This window comes from Bufo bufo, chromosome 6, assembly GCF_905171765.1.
Source record: "Bufo bufo chromosome 6, aBufBuf1.1, whole genome shotgun sequence".
Classification (NCBI taxonomy): domain Eukaryota; kingdom Metazoa; phylum Chordata; class Amphibia; order Anura; family Bufonidae; genus Bufo; species Bufo bufo.
The window spans coordinates 125,571,926-125,578,556 of record NC_053394.1 but is presented as its reverse complement, the minus strand read 5'-3'; the positions used below and the strand labels follow the sequence as shown (position 1 = coordinate 125,578,556).

Here is a 6,631-nt window from a genome sequence, read left to right as displayed (position 1 = left end):
TCCTGATGAGGTGGCAGACGGTCACCTGAGGGATCTCCTCCCAGACCTGGACTAAAGCATCTGCCAACTCCTGGACAGTCTGTGGTGCAACGTGACGTTGGTGGATAGAGCGAGACATGATCTCCCAGATGTGCTCAATTGGATTCAGGTCTGGGGAATGGGCGGACCAGTCCATAGCATCAATGCCTTCGTCTTGCAGGAACTGCTGACACACTCCAGCCACATGAGGTCTAGCATTGTCTTGTATTATGAGAAACCCAGGGCCAACCGCACCAGCATATGGTCTCACAAGGGGTCTGAGGATCTCATCTCGGTACCTAATGGCAGTCAAGCTACCTCTGGCGAGCACATGGAGGGCTGTGCGGCCCTCCAGAGAAATGCCACCTCACACCATTACTGACACAATGCCAAACCGGTCATGCTGGAGGATGTTGCAGGCAGCAGAACGTTCTCCACGGCGTCTCCAGACTCTGTCACGTCTGTCACATGTGCTCAGTGTGAACCTGCTTTCATCTGTGAAGAGCACAGGGGGCCAGTGGCGAATTTGCCAATCTTGGTGTTCTCTGGCAAATGCCAAACGTCCTGCACGGTGTTGGGCTGTAAGCACAACCCCCACCTGTGGACATCGGGCCCTCATATCACTCTCATGGAGTCTGTTTCTGACCATTTGAGCAGACACATGCACATTTGTGGCCTGCTGGAGGTCATTTTGCAGGGCTCCGGCAGTGCTCCTCCTGTTCCTCCTTGCACAAAGGCGGAGGTAGCGGTCCTGCTGCTGGGTCGTTGCCCTCCTACGGCCTCCTCCACGTCTCCTGATGTACTGGCCTGTCTCCTGGTAGCGCCTCCATGCTCTGGACACTACGCTGACAGACACAGCAAACCTTCTTGCCACAGCTCACATTGATGTGCCATCCTGGATAAGCTGCACTACCTGAGCCACTTGTGTGGGTTGTAGACTCTGTCTCATGCTACCACTAGAGTGAAAGCACCACCAGCATTCAAAAGTGACCAAAACATCAGCCAGGAAGCATAGGAACTGAGAAGTGGTCTGTGGTTACCACCTGCAGAACCACTCCTTTATTGGGGGTGTCTTGCTAATTGCCTATAATTTCCACCTGTTGTCTATGCCATTTGCACAACAGCATGTGAAATTGATTGTCACTCAGTGTTGCTTCCTAAGTGGACAGTTTGATTTCACAGAAGTGTGATTGACTTGGAGTTACATTGTGTTGTTTAAGTGTTCCCTTTATTTTTTTGAGCAGTGTATATATATATTATTTTTTTTAACCCCAGATTAACCCCCTGATAGGCTGAATGTGACCCTCAGATGCCGCCATCAGTGTTGAATCCAGCATCTGAGGGGCTCAATGACGTGGCACAATTGCCATTCTGTCATTGTGCCTGCTACATACAATGGAATGCGATTCGTCACAAACTGAATTTCTTTGTGAAGCAGCCGAATCAAATTTTGACAGACCCCACAGACTTATAATGGGTCTGTCATTTAGACATTAAGAATAACGAAGCATGCTGCGCTATATTCTCCATCCGATATGATGGAATTTCCAACAGAGCCTCCGATGGAAATGTGAAAAGAGCTCAAATGCTGAATAGACATTGTAGTATAAATATATGTATGGAATTCAATGCTTATTAGAAATACGGGGTAAAAAAATATGTTTTGTTAATGATATAGGATAATGAGGTTTCAGAACATCCTCCACCATACAAACCTAGGCATTCCCTACCAGAAGAAACACCTCCACCAAGACCACCCAGGATACAAACCAGAAGCACTAGAAGGTAAATTGGCAAGATAAAATGAATCATAACCTACTGAACGTATTCTAATTATGAAGTCAGTACTTTATCATTGGAAGAGTAGGAGGGAATTTCACCTAATATATCTTCTGAAATGTCATAAAAATAGCAATCATGGAGTTTGGCTCCTCAGCAATCCCGAGACACGAGGTCTGTAGTGCTCCTTAGGCTACTTTCACACTTGCGTTTGGGGTTCCGCTTGTGAGATCCGTTTGAGGGATCTCACAAGCGGCCCCGAACGGAACCGTTCATCCCCAATGCATTCTGAATGGATAAGGATCCGTTCAGAATGCATCAGTTTGGCTCCATTCCGCCTCCATTCTGCTCTGGAGGCAGACACCAAAACGCTGCTTGCAGCGTTTTGGTGTCCGCCTGGCGGTGCGGAGCCAGACGGATCCGTCCAGACTTACAATGCAAGTCAATGGTGACGGATCCGTTTGACGTTGACACAATATGGTGCAATTGCAAACGGATCCGTCCCCCATTGACTTTCAATGTAAAGTCAGGACGGATCCGTCTGACTAACAATTAGAGTTAAACTTTTTTTTTACATGGAATGCAGATGGATCCGTTCTGAACGGATACCATCGTTTGCATTTATAGGTGCGGATCCGTCTGCAGATACCAGACGGATCCGCACCTAACGCAAGTGTGAAAGTAGCCTTAGGCCCCTTTCACACGGGCGAGTATTCCGCGCGAATGCGATGCGGGAGGTGAACGCATTGCACCCGCACTGAATACCGACCCATTCATTTCTATGGGGCTGTTCACATGAGCGGTGATTTTCACGCATCACTTGTGCGTTGCGTGAAAATCGCAGCATGCTCCTCTTTGTGCATTTTTCACATAACACAGGCCCCATAGAAATGAATGGGGTTGCGTGAAAATCGCAAGAATCCGCAAGCAAGTGCGGATGCGGTGCGATTTTCACGCACGGTTGCTAGGAAACGATCGGGATGGAGACCCGATCATTATTATTTTCCCTTATAACATGGTTATAAGGGAAAATAATAGCATTCTGAATACAGAATGCATAGTAAAACATCGCTGGAGGGGTTAAAAAAAATAAAAATAAAAATTAACTCACCTTAGTCCACTTCGCGTCACTCCGGTCATCACATGATCCATTACATGATCTTTTACCATGGTGATGGATCATGTGATGACCACAATGACGTCACCACAGGTCCTGTTGCTCCACAGAGCTAAGATGAAGACAGAAGAGATGCCAGGCTACGCGATCAAGTGGACTAAGGTGAGTTAAATTATTTTTTCTTTTTTTTTAACCCCTCCAGCGATGTTTTACTATGCATTCTGTATTCGGAATGCTATTATTTTCCCTTATAACCATATTATAAGGGAAAATAATACAATCTACAGAACACCGATCCCAAGCCCGAACTTCTGTGAAGAAGTTCGGGTTTGGGTACCAAACACGCTCGATTTTTCTCACGCGAGTGCAAAACGCATTACAATGTTTTGCACTCGTGCGGAAAAATCGTGCGTGTTCCCGCAACGCACCCGCACATTTTCCCGCAACGCCCGTGTGAAAGAGGCCTTAGAGATCCAAATATTTTTGGTGCAGCTCACTTGGCCCACTAACATTATTATTGCCGGTGGCCAGATAAGTTGGGAATGTCATCTGCAACTTGTTGCAAAAAGTAACCGAATAATTCATGTCCTTGGTCCTATAGAAAGAAGCCAATGGAATTGGGTTTTACTGTCAATCACCAAGGATATGATCATATGTAAAGCCTCATGCACACGTCCGTGGAACTGAGACTGACTGTGGAAACATGAACATAGGATCACCAGCGGATTTGCAAAATTTACACAATTTGCATAGCAAAATCCTTAAGCCTCATGCACAGATCCGTGCAACACGGACCATGAGATACCGGCCTGGATTCCTGCTGAGTGCCGGAGCGCACGGCGTCATTGGTTGCTATGACGCCGTGCGCTTCGAGCCGCCGCTGCTGTACAGTACAGTACAACAGCGGCGGCACGAAGCGCATGGAGTCATAGAGACCAATGACGCCGTGCGCTCCGGCACTCAGCCGGAATCCAGGCCGGTATCTCACGGTCCGTGTTCCACGGCCGTGTGCATGAGGCTTAAGCATTTTGCTATGCAAATTGTGTAAATTTTGCAAATCCGCAGGTGATCCTACGGTATGTTCATGTTTCCACAGTCAGTCTCTGTTTCCCAGTCTCCAGTGGTGATATGTGGACTGATGCGTGACCACTGCAGCTTCTGATTGGTTGCAATTGTCGACATGCCGTGTGCATGAGGCCTGAGTGTTTGATCAGTGATTTCCATCAGTGATTGTGAGTCATAACCAGGTGCAGATCTAAACACACAACTGGTGCAGATCCTTCCATTAGACCTCTCTATATTGTCATTTTTGCTTTTGGCTCACAATTACTGATAGAAATCACCGACCATAACACTGACTTGTGAATCAGGCCTTATTGATGGCAGGAATAACACTATTCTTGCTGACAAGAACACAAGAAACATTAAAGGGGTTGTCCGGGCTCAGAGCTGAACCCGGACATACACCCCCTTCACACATTTGGCCTGTATCTGTGGCGCATTGCAGAATTTCTAGCTCCCATGCTCCCTCTTGTCCTGTCCTGCATAGAGCAGGACAAGGGCTTTTTCTTCACTACCGGTGACATACCAGGCATCTCATGGGCATGCAAGGCGGAGGCTTCCACCTAGCAGTGAGCCCAGTGACGTCACTGACACAAATGGATGGGCTTTAGCGCTGCCCTAGACTGTTTTACAGGTTAGGGCAGCGCTAATGACCACCCATTAGTGCCGGTGACGTCACCAGGTTTACTGCTAGGTGGAAGCCTCTGCCTAGCATACTGAAAAAAAGTCGGGTACGTCACCAGTAGTAAACAAACAGCCCTTATCCGGCGCTAAGCAGAGCATGACAAGGGGGAGCATCGGAGCTTGAAATGCACCGATGCTCCACTGATACAGGCTGAAGGTGTGAAGGGGAGCTTATGTCCGGGTTCCGCTCTGAACCTGGACAACCCCTTTAAGGCTCTGTTCACACTGAAGTTTTTCCATTCCATTAGAGGTTCCAGTATTTTTAAGGACAATAGTAGCACAGTTTCCAGCAATAGTCTTAGCAAAAATACTGGATACTTGATAGAAACTGTCCAGATCCATTATAAGTCAGTACAAGTTGTCAGGATTCACTGGGATCTGTTTAGAAATGGATCCAGTATAGCTTTTGTTATACATATAAGAGATTATGCTAGTGTGAACAGAGTCTTCATATATTATATAACAAAACCTTTATTCTTTGGTTCAACTAAGTTATTATTTTTCATCATTCTAGATCTCATAGAACCTCTGGCTACAGTAATGCCCCACCAGTGCCACCTAGAGGCCGAAATGAGAAGTAAAGATGACAGAGAGAAGAATATATATTTTTCTAATAACGAATAGCAAATGAACCACAGGATTTTTTTACAGTTGTGTCTGAAAGGGCAAAATATGTCAACTCGATGACTGACCAATAAAATGGACTCCGTTGGAGCTTTATGGCCAGCTCACTCCTTTATTGGTTCCCTTCAAATATGGATTAAATTAACCAGCCAGAAGAGAGTGAAGGACCAGTAATCTAGAATTCAGTAATGGACATCCGTACGATAAAGACTTAAACCCCACGGGAGATTGTGAGGACAAGATTCTACAATTAAACCGATGTTTAAAAACAAAACTAACTTGACTTTTTGGGGTGAATTCGCACAGATAAAACCTCTGGCTGCTTCATCTAGATAACATTTCCATCCTTTTGTTAAGGACACATTGCTTCCATGATTTTATTTTGTTACAGATAGTTTACAGATCCAGCCAACATGTTTCATATATCAGATTGTCTTCATCTATGTGTATATGTAAACTAATGTTAACTGATGTTTTCAGATATCAGTAAGGAGTCATGGGGGAGGAGCCGCTCTCCCAAGGAGTCATAGTGGCCGATCCCCATCCCACAGGCCTCCTAAAGTGGCATTTGGTGCATATACAGTTGAAGGTGAGCCCGGCACACCTTTCTTTGCTGTGCATGTGCCTGCCACCATAACAGATAACAGGCTGGTGGAGGTTTTAGGGGTAACAGGTTCCCTTTAAGCTTTTTGGGCAGCCAATAGGGTGAGTTTCTAAGTTGCTGCAGTTCCCTGTTAATAGGGCATCATCTTGTTAAAATCCATATAAAAAATCTGCTCATCTTAATAAAACCATACTGCTAACAATAATTTGTTTGTCCTGGATGATATATAGGTGACCAGTAAGTAAATCACTGCAAAATGGTAGTGAATATAAAGGAGCAGTCACCTAAAGCTAGTAGACTATTAAAGAAGGGTTACATACAGATGTGGGACCCCAATGAGATCAATACTATATCGATGTTGTGAAGGTTGGTCTTAGGTGACCTTTACGCACATGTAAAAGGGTACATTTTTGTGTGTGGCCTTTGACCCTGACTTGACACTTGAATTCCACAACAAATGGGGCAATAGGGTTCAGAGCGACAGAATTTTACTCTGATTGGGGCAACAGGTATCATGGTCATAAACAGTGGCCTGGACCTTGCCGGTTGCAGACACAATTTGGCACACAGTTTGACCATTGCAAGTATTGGCACAAAATGTTGCTATTACAGTTTCTCTTAGGCACACAGCTTTAAAGTTGCATTCTTTGATGGGAACACGGCTTGGTGGTTGCAGTCTTAAATGGTTACACAGGTTGGTGGTTACAGTTTATAGTGGGCCCTCTGCTTGGCACTTCCAAGTA

The 6,631-nt window shown here is 45.7% G+C and overlaps 1 long non-coding RNA gene across 1 annotated transcript in view; it reads left to right on the top strand.

The window, feature by feature from the left end:
• Positions 1-5,865, top strand: part of LOC121004997 — a 44,529-nt gene extending 38,664 nt beyond the window's left edge. Inside the window, exons 2-3 of the long non-coding RNA XR_005779853.1 lie at positions 1,697-1,803; positions 5,175-5,865. This is a non-coding gene — a long non-coding RNA (uncharacterized LOC121004997). The remainder of the gene's footprint in view (positions 1-1,696; positions 1,804-5,174) is intronic.
• The last annotated feature ends 766 nt before the right edge of the window (positions 5,866-6,631 follow it).